Genomic DNA, 14,277 nt, shown 5'->3' on the forward strand with positions numbered 1-14,277 from the left:
AATTAATAGGAGTGGTGTGATGGGGTAGATCGTCATCAAGGATCTCTGAGCACAGAAGGCGATCTGGAGCATGGTGGCCCTCTTGAAGAGTCAGATCTGCAGAGAAGATCATTTTGTGGAATAGACACTGGCTGGAATGCGGTTTTAACCAATCAGCATTCAGGATTAGAACCACCTGTTGTATAACAAAAGTATATAACACCGGATCCAGAGGTTCAAATATCGTCGCTAGCTAGAGTAAAAACATAGTGCCTCGTCCCCTCTTGCTTGGTAAGCTACTCTGGCTCACCAAGCCACCTAATGGATATACACTACAAGCAGTTAGTTTTTTTTGTGTATGTGAGCCCAACACACTGTTTCTCTAAAGAAATCAAATAATTCAAGTCAGAAATCAAGTCAGGAACTTTGGGATGCTGAGTTGTAGTTTTTATTAAGCAAATATTCCATCTAGTCTAACTCAAACGTGGTAATTAACTAAAATGACCATAATCCATTTCGATATCTGTTTAGAACATCTTCCCTTGATGTTCTTCTCCCAGACATGCCGCTGCTTTACTTACAAATGTAAAACCTGATTGCAGGAGAACATGGACTACCACAGCAGTCAAATCTTTTCTTCGTTTTTTGTGTACATTGAGAAACTGTCTTTGTTTTCCAGCTGTTTTGTTGTGTCGACTACCTGTGATCTGTTCCAACTGCTGTATGGAATGTTGACTGATGCACTCCAGCAAGCAGGCTGCCTGCATGCAGAGATCTATTACTGCTTGCAAGTCACAAATTCCAATCCTGTAACGCTCGTCCTCTTCTTCTGACGAGGAGTCGCAAGGATCGGACCAATGCGCAGCGTGGTAAGTGTTCATATTTTAAATATTTTAATGAACACTGGAGAAAACAAAAAACAAACGACCAACACAACACTAAACAGAAAATAAACACCAACGAAGCACAAGTGGGAAAAGGCTACCTAAGTATGATTCTCAGAGACAACTAACGACACCTGCCTCTGATTGAGAACCATACCAGGCCAAACGCAAAAACAGAACATAGACAACCCACCCAACTCACGCCCAGACCAATTCTAAAACAAAGACATTACAAAGGAACTAAGGTCAGAACGTGACAAATCCAAGCTGGGAACTGATATGCCTCCACAAATGTTGCACTCGCTCAGTATTAAATTGACTAAAGAACAGTTTGTTGAATTTATTTAGTTGAGGTTGCCACATGTTTCGGTAGCTAAGACAGATGTAGAAAGAGATGCTATTGGGCCTTGTCCAGACTCTCCCTATAATACCTCCATTCTTCCTGTCCGACAAGACTCAGATGATTGGTGTTAATGATGCAGTTTATGCAAGGACTGCTGTTGTGCCGAACCCCATTACCATTCTATCTGCTGTGCCAACGTCAACTAAATGATTTTGAGTTGTTGATTTGGCTAATGTTATTTTTAGCATTCCCCTGGCATTTATGGCAGTGAGTGGAAGCCCACTGCCGGGCAGTGGGAGAAGATGGAACCAGATGGATTTTGGCCAACATTCTGCAAATGTTCTCATCAATTAAAAATTTGATCTCAATACTCTTTTCTGTTCCAAAAAAAAGCATCCTTATGAACCACACAGCATATAATTGCAGCAGTATGTACTGGTAGTATAATGTTACTTGTCTACTAATACATAAAACTTGCTAGTACATTAACTAAACTCAGCAAAAAATGAAATGTCCCTTTTTCAGGACCCTGTCTTTCAAAGATAATTTGTAAAAATCCAAGTAACTTCTCAGATCTTCATTGTAAAGGATTTAATAAACACTGTTTCCCATGCTTGTTCAATGAACCATAAACAATTATTGAACATGCATCTGTGGAACGGTTGTTAAAACACTAACAGCTTACAGACGGTAGGCAATTAAGGTCACAGTTATTAAAACTTAGGACACTAAAGAGGCCTTTCTACTGACTGAAAAACACCAAAAGAAAGATGCCCAGGCTCATCTGCGTGAACGTGCCTTAGGCATGCTGCAAGGAAGCATGAGGACTGCAGATGTGGCCAGGGCAATAAATTGCAATGTCCGTTCTGTGATACGCCTAAAGACAGAGCTACAGGGAGACAGGACGGATAGCTGATTGCCCTCGCAGTGGCAGACCACGTGCAACAACACCTGCACAGGATCGGTACATCCAAACATCACACCTGTGGGACAGGTACAGGCTGGCAACAACAACTGCCCGAGTTACACCAGGAACGCACAATCCCTCCATCAGTGCTAAGCCTGTCCGCAATAGGCTGAGAGAGGCTGGACTGAGGGCTTGTAGGCCTGTTGTAAGGCAGGTCCTCACCAGACATCACTGGCAAAAACGTTGCCTATGGACACAAACCCACCGTCGCTGGACCGGAGGACTGGTAAAAAGTGCTCTTCACTGACGAGTCACGGTTTTGTCTCACCAGGGGTGATGGTCGGATTCGCGTTTATCGTTGAAGGAATGAGCGTTACACCGAGACCTGTACCTCGGAGCGGGATCGATTTGGAGGTGGAGGGTCCGTCATGGTCTGGGGCGGTGTGTCACAGCATCATCGGACTGATGATGATCATCGGACTGACTCCATCATGTGGTACTCTTCCCGCAGGGTCATCCTGACATGACCCTCCAGCATGACAATGCCACCAGCCACCAATACTGCTCGTTCTGTGCATGATTTCCTGCAAGACAGGAATGTCAGTGTTCTGCCATGGCCAGCGAAGACCCCGGATCTCAATCCCATTGAGCACGTCTTGGGACCTGTTGGATCGGAGGGTGAGGGCTAGGGCCATTCCCCCCAGAAATGTCCGGGAACTTACAGGTGCCTTGGTGGAAGAGTGGGGTAACATTTCACAGCAAGAACTGGCAGATCTGGTGCAGTCCATGAGGAGGAGATGCACTGCAGTACTTAATGCAGCTGGTGGCCACACCAGATACTGACTGTTACTTTTGATTTTGACCCCCCTTTGTTCCGGGACACATTATTCATTTTCTGTTAGTCACGTGTCTGTGGAAGTTGTTCAGTTTATGTCTCAGTTGTTGAATCTTGTTATGTTCAAACAAATATTTACACATGTTAAGTTTGCTGAAAATAAACACAGTTAACAGTGAGAGGGCGTTTCTTTTTTTGCTGAGTTTAGTATGCTTATTGGTCATAGTATGGAAATATTTAGTATGCCCGGATGTCGTACTAAATACATCAAAATATGAAGTATACATGCAGTGAACATTATTTCCGTGCTTTTAGGGCCCATAATGCAATTCTTTCGAAAATGGGAGTGGCTTCACGTTTTCAGATTTGAAGAAAATGGAAAATATGCAGCCGAAGTCTGACGAAAGCAGATACAAATTCATTGCTTTAACTAATTATGAAAAATGTTAAGAAAATGTTGAGCAATGTGATAAAGTAATGACTTTTCAAATAAGTTACGTTACACATTATTTTGGCTGACAATTTGTTAGCTACGTTATCCTTACGAACCGCATAGGATTACAGCAGTAGGTACTGGTATGTTAGCTAGCAACCTAACGTTAGTTGGCTACTAATACATCGGGCTTGCTAGACAGTATTATTAACTATCTGCTAACTAACTACCCAACGTTTATTGACTTGATTATTCACATCATTCTTAGCTACGTGGTATAGTCGTTGTGCGGTTCAATGGACATCTACTCCGATTCCTAAAATGTTAGCTAGTCATTTGTTATGCTAACAAGCTAGCAAGAGGTTGCATAGCAACAGCATCAACCTCCGGTAGACAGGCAAAGTTCTAGTACGCTCAACTGAAATGATACCATTCCTTTACAGTATACTAAAATGAACTAATAGTATGTAGTATATACTCATTAAGTATGTAGTATGTTAGTATGGGTATTCGAACACAGCTTGGGTGTTTGATTTATTTGATACCATTCCGCTCCAGCCATTACCAAAAGCCCGTCCTCCCCAATTAAGGTGCCACCAACCTCCTGTGTAGTTACATTTGTAGCTGTATAGCGCTGCTGCAGCTTATGTACACTTCAGATACTCCATGTCGTTTATAAGTGCCTATATTTCATTGATTGCATGTGTTTTGCAGTAGATTTTGTTTAGAGATGGTTAATTCCTGTAGCCTGTATGCACACTTTACTGCTGCATTTTCATAGTTCACACTACTGTTAAGCAATGGCCAGAGGTTCTAGAAGTTTCAGACTGTCCTCAGCACTCCCGCATGCACAGTAAAATGTATTACTCGGTGGCACCAGACACAGATCAGCGCTCCCCCAGAGTGTGCCACAAATCTCGCCTGTCGAAGTAATTAGTTCTCTTACTCTCTGCGAGATATTTATATATATACATACTGCTGTAAATACTGTATGTATGCTGTTATGTGAATATCCTTGTATAGATGCTATGCCATTCTTTCCTGTGTAGATATTCCTATTGCATAGCTTACATTGTTTATTTGTTCTTACCTTTCAGAACATCAAGTCTATTCTATGCACAAAAATACTTGTATGGTGTGTGAGCGCAACTGTGTGGTGGTGACCAAGGTAAAATAAACATTATCGGATATGCAAATGTCATGCACGTTGAAATGTCGTAAAGTGCTTGCAGACGTTTTCACTTTGTCTGAACCCTGAGGAGAGAAAGTCCAAAAGCCCCCCTCCGAGCATCCCATTCGTTCCTTCATTAACACCCCCCAGAGTCCTCCTTGCTCGCTAGCGGTAGACAGTGTCCTTCGCTCCCACCTGACCTCACTGTTGTTAACAGAACTGCGGAAAAACTCTGCCCAACAGGCTGAGGCAAAGTACAGTGTACCGGTCGCCCACGCATCCCAGCTAGCTTGCTAGTTAGTGACACAGTGTGCTAGTTAGCTACCTAGCACACAGTGTCGCTCCCACCTGCTGTGTACCGGTGAAAACTGTGCCTGACAGGCGGGGGCGAAAGACATGGTCGTTGTCCCAGCCTACCGCTAGCATAGCAGGTGGGAGGCTGCAGCGACACCTGTACTAGCTAGCTAGCAGACGGTGTCGCCCATGCCTGCTGTGTACCGGAGTCCTCTTTGCTAGCTAGCGACACCAGTAGACGGTGTCCTTCGCTCCTTGCCTGCCCTCACTGTCTTTAACAGAAACCAACAGAAATGTGATTGGCACTGTCGTTAACAGAACAGGTGGAGGTGAAGGACACTGTCTATAGGTTGTCCCTGCCTCCCGCTAGCACAACAAGTTGGTGGCTGGGGCGACACGTGTACTAACTAGCTTGATAGTTAGCGACACCATGTGCTTCTTTTCAGTAAGAACCACATCATCAATATTAAGGGACATGGGCAGCTGTGAGGAGTGTTTATTCTCCAGGTCTTTAACCGTTTTCCAGAACTTCTTGGAGTTAGACCCACAGAGAGAGGAATGATGACTGCAGGAATGTCCACCAGAGCTGTTAGAGAATTCAATGTTCATTTCTCTACCATAAGCCACCTACAACGTCATTTTAGAAAATGTAGCAGTACGCCCATCCAGCCTCAAATCAAATCACATTTGATTGGTCACATACACATGGTGAGCAGATGTTAATGCGAGTGTAGCTAGTTCTGACAGTGCAGTAATATGTAACAAGTAATCTAACAACCGCAGACCACGTGTAACCACCACATCCGGCTTCTTCACCTGCAGAAATGTCTGAGGGTAGGGGGAGCGGGGTGTTGAGTATTTTGTCTGTAATAAAGCCATTTTGTGGGGCTGACCCCTCCAGTATTTACGCTGCAGTAGTTTATGTGTCGGGGGGCTAGGGTCAGTTTGTTATATCTGGAGTACGTCTCCTGTCTTATCCGGTGTGAATTTAAGTATGCTCTCTCTAATTCTCTCTTTCTCGGAGGACCTGAGCCCTAGGACCATGCCTCAGGACTACCTGGCATGATGACTCCTTGCTGTCCCCAGTCCACCTGACCGCGCTGCTGCTCCAGTTTCAACTGTTCTGCCTGCGGCTATGGAACCCTGACCTTTTCACCAGACGTGCTACCTGTCCCAGACCTGCTGTTTTCAACTCTTTAGAGACAGCAGGAGCGGTAGATATATTCTTAATGATCGGCTATGAAAAGCCAACTGACATTTACTCCTGAGGTGCTGACTTGCTGCACCCTCGACAACTACTGTGATTATTATTATTTGACCATACTGGTCATTTATGAACATTTGAACATCTTGGCCATGTTCTGTTATAATCTCCACCCAGCACAGCCAGAAGAGGACTGGCCACCCCTCATAGCCTGGTTCCTCTCTAGGCTTCTTCCTAGGTTTTGGCCTTTCTAGGGAGTTTTTCCTAGCCACCGTGCTTCTACACCTGCATTGCTTGCTGTTTGGGGTTTTAGGCTGGGTTTCTGTATAGCACTTTGAGATATCAGCAGATGTAAGAAGGGCTATATAAATAAATTTGATTTGGGAGAGAACTAATTATCCTTGGCTGCGCCTGGCTCCCAAGTGATTGGGCCTATGCCCTCCCAGGCTCACCCTTGGCTGTGCCCCGGTAAAATCCATAGATTAGGGTCTAATTAATTTATTTCAATTGACTAAATTCCTTATATGAACTAACTTGGGAAAATCTTTGAAATTGTTGCATGTTGCTTTTTATATTTTAGTTCAGTATAGCTGGTTGATAAACTGAAGTCAGGTTAATTACAGCTGGGGTTGGAGCGAAAACCTACAGGAAGGGAACTCTCCAGGGTTGGAGAGCCCTGACATAGGGCATCAACCACCAGCCAGGGTTTCATGACATAAGCTTTAGGCAATTATTTTTATTGCACATTTAGACCTAATTAAACTGTTGCATTTGGCAATGTTCAACTTCAATTCACTGGCACTATGAAGAATAGCTTAGCCGTACTCATTGATAGCCTAATATATACTTTAATATACTTTTGGTGAATTTACAAGGCATTGATAGATACAGATTACCAAGATATAGCCTATATCCACAGGTCTGGCTGTCTCTCTGCCTGCCCCGATCCTCTCTCTAGTGTGTGTTTGGGTCTTCGGTCTGTAGCGTGTAGAATAACTCAGCGAAATACAGCATTGCGATAGTCTATAGCCTACATCTTTTGATTAAAGTTCTGACTGACTGCCTGGTGGCCAACATGCCTACTTATATGCCCCTCCCATCTCTCTACCATCTTTTTATTTATTTGCTGTGAAAGATACGAAGAAATTGTGTTCTCATAGAATCGTTACCTGCATGGCAAAAATAATGAATGTTAAGGCGTGATGCCTAGCGGAATCAAAGCTTGACACGCAGAAATTGGTGTCGACAGGCTAGGAGTCGAATAATTGATTATTTGAGTCGACTCCCCACTACTACCAGTGTGCAGCTGCCTTAACGTTCGACATTCCTCAGGGAAGTAGTGTTCTTTTTGTACCTTCTTCAATGAGCTTTTCCTCGAAACGTGCGTTGTCTTGCATCTTGATTGGCGTAGTCATCAGTATCTTGGGGCTCCTCTTCATCTCGGTTCTACTGCATTGTTTGGAGCAGTGCTTGTTCCTCAAATTCCATTTTCTCTGTGTTTTGTATCCCAAACAAAAGGGGTGCGGGTGAAACCAGAAGCTGAAAACCAACGAAGTCTGCTGTGCTATTGTATACACATCCGTTTTGTCTGCTCGTCTTTCACTTAGATTTGATTCAAAGTTAAATAATGTTATTTATTTAAAAGCCCATCTCACACGATCCTTGTTGCTACTGCACATCTATCCCCACTGTATGATTAGCTATTCGAACCCAGACGCAGTGTGTTGAGGTTTTTAAAACAAATAAAACAAGCTTAACTGGTTAGCTAGCTAAACAACTGATTGAGGACGAATCTATCTGACTATTTTCTGCAGTCATAGCCATTCTAGAACTACAATTTTACATGACCGGACACAAATCACATGCATATCGAAATGTCATAAAATGCTTGCATACTTTACGTCTGAATGAGAGAAAAATATTGTATGGACAGAGAGAAAGAGGCAAAGCGAGAGGACTTACTCCGTCCTAAATATGTCCGCGAAAGCCTTTTTGTATGGAGGTCTAAGCGAGTGCTGAATTACGTGATGCTTATTTGATCATTCGTTAGTCTATTACAAATGAATTTATATGTGGATGCAGATGGCATTCCTCAAACGACTCAAGCCTTGTTTACATTGGCAGTGTGAAGTGACTCAAATCCTATTTTTTTGCATATCCGATTCGAATCGGCTATTTCAAACCACCTTTGTAGGTGGGTTGAAATCAGATACCAATCATGTGACTTGTGTCTGAAAGGTCAAATCTGATTTATTTAAAGGGAGCCCAAATTGATCATGTTCCCCATTATAAGTACTTGGGTTTTTGATTGACGATAAACTCTCTTTTAAAACACACATAGAAAAACTGATTAAAAAAAAGCAGATAATTAATATTGGTTTCTTTTGTAGAAATACATCCTGACTCACTTTGGAAAGTAGAAGGAAGATTGTTCAAGCAACACTTCTCCCAGTACTTGATTATGGTGATATATTCTGCATGCATGCGGCAGCCTCCGTTTTAAAACCTTTAGACTCAGTCAATGACTCAGCACTGTTTTTTATCACTTGGGACCATTTTCATACATATCACTGCATTTTGTATAGTTCTGTTGGCTGGGAGTCTCTGACTACCAGAAGGGGCCAGCATTGGCTACTTTTTGTATATAAAGCAGTTCTTCAGAGACTCCCCTACTTCCTCAGCTCACATATTAATTGGAGATCCAGAAATGTTCAGACAAGGTCTCTGGACTGGCTGGTCCCGCGGGTCTCCACTGAGCTGGGGGGGGGGGATGCTTTGAGTTTTTATGCCCCCAGCTCGTGGAATAGCCTTCAGGTCACCTTGAAGCTGGAGTCGCTGGTCACCATTGGACAGTTTAGATCAATTTTGAGGGAGATGTGATAATTGTGTTTGTTTTGATTAATCTTATTGATGTTATTTTGCTTTATGTTGTACTGAGTTGTGTGTTCAGGCTCACAGGGCTCCCTTGAATGAGACCCTGGTCTCAATGGTGTCCCCACCTGTCTAAATAAAAGATTATTGATTAGGTGGCCATGATGGTATGAGGGCCAGATTGGGAATTTAGCCAGGACACTGGGATTAACACACCTACTCTTATGAAAAGCACCATGGGACACCCGTTTAGCGTCGGTGTGGGTCTAACTTTCCCAAGGAGCCTACACCAGACTACTCACTGGTTTTTCCCTGGGTCAGCCACCCATAAAAATAGAATGGGGTCATCCATCAACCCTGAAACTGCCTCACTTGTGGACAAGGTTTCTTGCCAAAGTACATTCTTAAAGATCACCAGCTGTACTATTCCACTGGGCACAAACTGGTTGAATCAACTTTGTTTCCACATAATTTCAACCCAAAAATGTGATGACATTGACTCACCGTTGAAAACTGACTGCATTTGAAAAAAGTAAATCAACTTATGGGGATTTAGTCATTTTTCACCCATTTAAAAAAAAAAATGTTTTTACCAGGTAGGTTGACTGAGAACACGTTCTCATTTACAGCAACGACCTGGGGAATAGTTACAGGGGAGAGGAGGGGGGGAATGAGCCAATTGTAGGGTGGGGATGATTAGGTGGCCATGATGGTATGAGGGACAGCTTGGGAATTTAGCCAGGACACCGGGGTTAACAGCCCTACTCTTACGATAAGTGCCATGGGATCTTTATGACCTCTCAGGACACCCGTTTAACATCCCATCCAAAAGACAGTGTGCACTGCCCTAGGTCATTGGAATATTTTTTTAGACGAGGAAAGAGTGCCTCCTACTGGCCCTCCAACACAACTTCCAGCAGCATCTGGTCTTCCATCCAGGACCAACCCTGCTTAGCTTCAGAAGCAAGCCAGCAGTGGGATGCAGGGTGGTATGCTGCTGGCTTTTAACCTAAGTCCAATGACATGGTGAAATGTTTTGTTGATTTCACATTGAATTTACATTAGTTGACAACTCAATTAAATGTAAATCAAAACTAGACATTAAACTGATGTCTGTGCCAGTGGCGGTCGGTGCCATTTAAGATGAGGGAGGATGATCATTTTTTTTATGAGCATGGCCTTATTTCTATTACAGCATATTGGATGACGCTCATTCATATTCCATTCATCCAGCTCAATGTAACATTGATAGGTTTATTTTATTTTTTTATTTTATTTCACCTTTATTTAACCAGGTAGGCTAGTTGAGAACAAGTTCTCATTTACAACTGCGACCTGGCCAAGATAAAGCATAGCAGTGTGAGCAGACAACACAGAGTTACACATGGAATAAACAAATTAACAAGTCAATAACACAGTAGAAAACAAAGGGGAGTCTATATACAATGTACAATGTGTGCAAAAGGCATGAGGAGGTAGACGAATAGTTACAATTTTGCAGATTAACACTGGAGTGATATATGATCAGATGGTCATGTACAGGTAGAGATATTGGTGTGCAAAAGAGCAGAAAAGTAAATAAATAAAAACAGTATGGGGATGAGGTAGGTGAAAATGGGTGGGCTATTTACCAATAGACTATGTACAGCTGCAGCGATCGGTTAGCTGCTCAGATAGCTGATGTTTGAAGTTGGTGAGGGAGATAAGTCTCCAACTTCAGCGATTTTTGCAATTCGTTCCAGTCACAGGCAGCAGAGTACTGGAACGAAAGGCGGCCAAATGAGGTGTTGGCTTTAGGCTACTACATGGTACTTGAATTTTCCCTGTACCCATCATGAGGTTGTTACAACCTAGTCTATGATTTAAAGTTGACAGCGTAGGTGCAACTGAGAGAGAATTTTGAGTAATCAAGGTGACAGACAGTAACAAATTCAATACCACCTTGCACTCTTGCCTGCAACTATCTGATCTAGAGTGTAATCATTTGTCCAACGGTTTCAAATGAGAGATTCAGTTGGACAAATTCAGGTATGTTTATCGATGCTTCTGTTTTAGAAACTTTTTAACAGAAACTGCAGAATGAATACACACACAGTTCACTTTCATAGCAACCAAATAAAAACAGCATGATCACTTTGCTTGTTGTTGATTGAATTCCTTGTTGCAACTATCTACATGCTCTCCTCTCACATTTTCCCTTCTCGTGGACTTCCTTGCACAACACACAAGCTGTCGTGACCAGGTGAAAAAAAAACTTTCCAAGCCAAACCATATCATGGCCTTTACACACAGCTTACATCTTTGTCACATCATCGTCAACTAGAACTAACACATTAGTAAACCCGCTACAATGATGCAGTACAGTATACAGTCAGAAAGCAGTTTAGCAGTTACACCGGCGGGCTCGTGGGAATACATTAATAAAACCAAAAGCTTACCTTGACTTGGAAGAGTTCCAGTGTTTGATAACTGGCTATGGCTAGGTAACATAGCATCCCCCTCTATTTGAGCCGGGTGTTTGAGTAGGCTGAACTAGCTGGTTGCATTTGTTAGTGAAAGTGAAAGTAAAATAAAAAAATTAAAAAAGGTACAACCAAATATAGTTCTCTTGCTTCTCCTTGATTTTGGAAGAAATTAATTTGTTCAAAACTGTTGAACTATTGTCTTTCTCACTCAACGACTTTCTCACTCACTCACAATTTATGCACTGCAGTGCTAGATAGCTGTATCTTATGCTTTCAGTACTAGATATGTTCTCTGATCCTTTGAGTGGTAGAGAGTGCTGCTGAGGCTACTGTAGATCTATCGGAAAACAGTGTGTTTTAATTAATTGGTGAGGTGAATATATTTAGTATAGTTTTATCTAAAAAGGACAACTTATGTTTCCCAAAATACATTTTCATTAAATTCACTGAAGATGGTCCTCCCCTTCTTCCTCTAAGGAGCCTCCACTGGTCTTTGCTCAGTGGGATGTGTGGAAAGAATTTCAGTACATCTCAACCTGAAAACACATACAGTGCCTTGCGAAAGTATTCGGCCCCCTTGGACTTTGTGATCTTTTGCCACATTTCAGGCTTCAAACATAAAGATATAAAACTGTATTTTTTTGTGAAGAATCAACAAGTGGGACTCAATCATGAGGTGGAACGACATTTATTGGATATTTCAAACTTTTTTAACAAATCAAAAATTGAAAAATTGGGCAAAATTATTCAGCCCCCTTAAGTTAATACTTTGTAGCATCACCTTTTGCTGCGATTACAGCTGTAAGTTGCTTGGGGTATGTCTCTATCAGTTTTGCACATCGAGAGACTGACATTTTTTCCCATTCCTCCTTGCAAAACAGCTCGAGCTCAGTGAGGTTGGATGGAGAGCATTTGTGAACAGCAGTTTTCAGTTCTTTCCACAGATTCTCGATTGGATTCAGGTCTGGACTTTGACTTGGCCATTCTAACACCTGGATATGTTTATTTTTGAACCATTCCATTGTAGATTTTGCTTTATGTTTTGGATCATTGTCTTGTTGGAAGACAAATCTCTGTCCCAGTCTCAGGTCTTTTGCAGACCCCATCAGGTTTTCTTCCAGAATGGTCCTGTATTTGGCTCCATCCATCTTCCCATCAATTTTAACCATCTTCCCTGTCCCTGCTGAAGAAAAGCAGGCCCAAACCATGATGCTGCCACCACCATGTTTGACAGTGGGGATGGTGTGTTCAGGGTGATGAGCTGTGTTGCTTTTACGCCAAACATAACGTTTTGCATTGTTGCCAAAAAGTTCAATTTTGGTTTCATCTGACCAGAGCACCTTCTTCCACATGTTTGGTGTGTCTCCCAGGTGGCTTGTGGCAAACTTTAAACGACACTTTTTATGGATATCTTTAAGAAATGGCTTTCTTCTTGCCACTCTTCCATAAAGGCCAGATTTGTGCAATATACGACTGATTGTTGTCCTATGGACAGAGTCTCCCACCTCAGCTGTAGATCTCTGCAGTTCATCCAGAGTGATCATGGGCCTCTTGGCTGCATCTCTGATCAGTCTTCTCCTTGTATGAGCTGAAAGTTTAGAGGGACGGCCAGGTCTTGGTAGATTTGCAGTGGTCTGATACTCCTTCCATTTCAATATTATCGCTTGCACAGTGCTCCTTGGGATGTTTAAAGCTTGGGAAATCTTTTTGTATCCAAATCCGGCTTTAAAATTCTTCACAACAGTATCTCGGACCTGCCTGGTGTGTTCCTTGTTCTTCATGATGCTCTCTGCGCTTTTAACGGACCTCCGAGACTATCACAGTGCAGGTGCATTTATACGGAGACTTGATTACACACAGGTGGATTGTATTTATCATCATTAGTCATTTAGGTCAACATTGGATCATTCAGAGATCCTCACTGAACTTCTGGAGAGAGTTTGCTGCACTGAAAGTAAAGGGGCTGAATAATTTTGCACGCCCAATTTTTCAGTTTTTGATTTGTTAAAAAAGTTTGAAATATCCAATAAATGTCATTCCACTTCATGATTGTGTCCCACTTGTTGATTCTTCACAAAAAAATACAGTTTTATATCTTTATGTTTGAAGCCTGAAATGTGGCAAAAGGTCGCAAAGTTCAAGGGGGCCGAATACTTTCGCAAGGCACTGTATTAGAGCTGTACATACAGATACCGAATGTACAGAACACACACACTGATGCTCCCAGTGTGGCAAGACATTTCTGCAGCCAGCCAAGTTGAATGAGCACCAGGCAATTCACACGGGAGACGCAATTAACGTGAGACTTGTGGAGCTAATTTCAGCTTTAAAGAAAGCCTTGCAAGACACCATCAAATTCACACAAAGAAGAGGCTGTACTGTTGTGAGGTGTGACATGCTAACCTCTCACCATTACCAATAACAGGGGAGGTTAGCATGTCTTGGGGGTATGATCTTTGACCCTATAACTTTATAACTCATAATTATTCACAATTCATTCAGGATTATCCATAATCATCAAATCAAATTTTATTGGTCACATACACATATTTAGCAGATGTTATTGCGGGTGTAGCGAAATGCTTGAGTTTCTAGCTCCAACAGTGCAGTAGTATCTTACAATTCACAACAATGCACACAAATCTAAAAGTAAAATAATGGAGTTAAGAAATGTATAAATATTAGATTGAGCAATGTCAGAGTGGCATTGACTAAAATACAGTAGAATATAACACAGTATATACACTACCTTTCAAAAGTTTGGGGCCACTTAGAAATGTCCTTTTTTTTGAAAGAAAAGCTAATTTTTTTGCGGATTAAAACACATCAAAATTGGTCAGAAATACAGTGTAGACATTGTTAATGTTGTAAAAGAAACAAAGAACTTTCTG

The sequence above is a fragment of the Oncorhynchus tshawytscha genome, linkage group LG14 (genome assembly GCF_018296145.1).
Source record: "Oncorhynchus tshawytscha isolate Ot180627B linkage group LG14, Otsh_v2.0, whole genome shotgun sequence".
Lineage (NCBI taxonomy): Eukaryota > Metazoa > Chordata > Actinopteri > Salmoniformes > Salmonidae > Oncorhynchus > Oncorhynchus tshawytscha.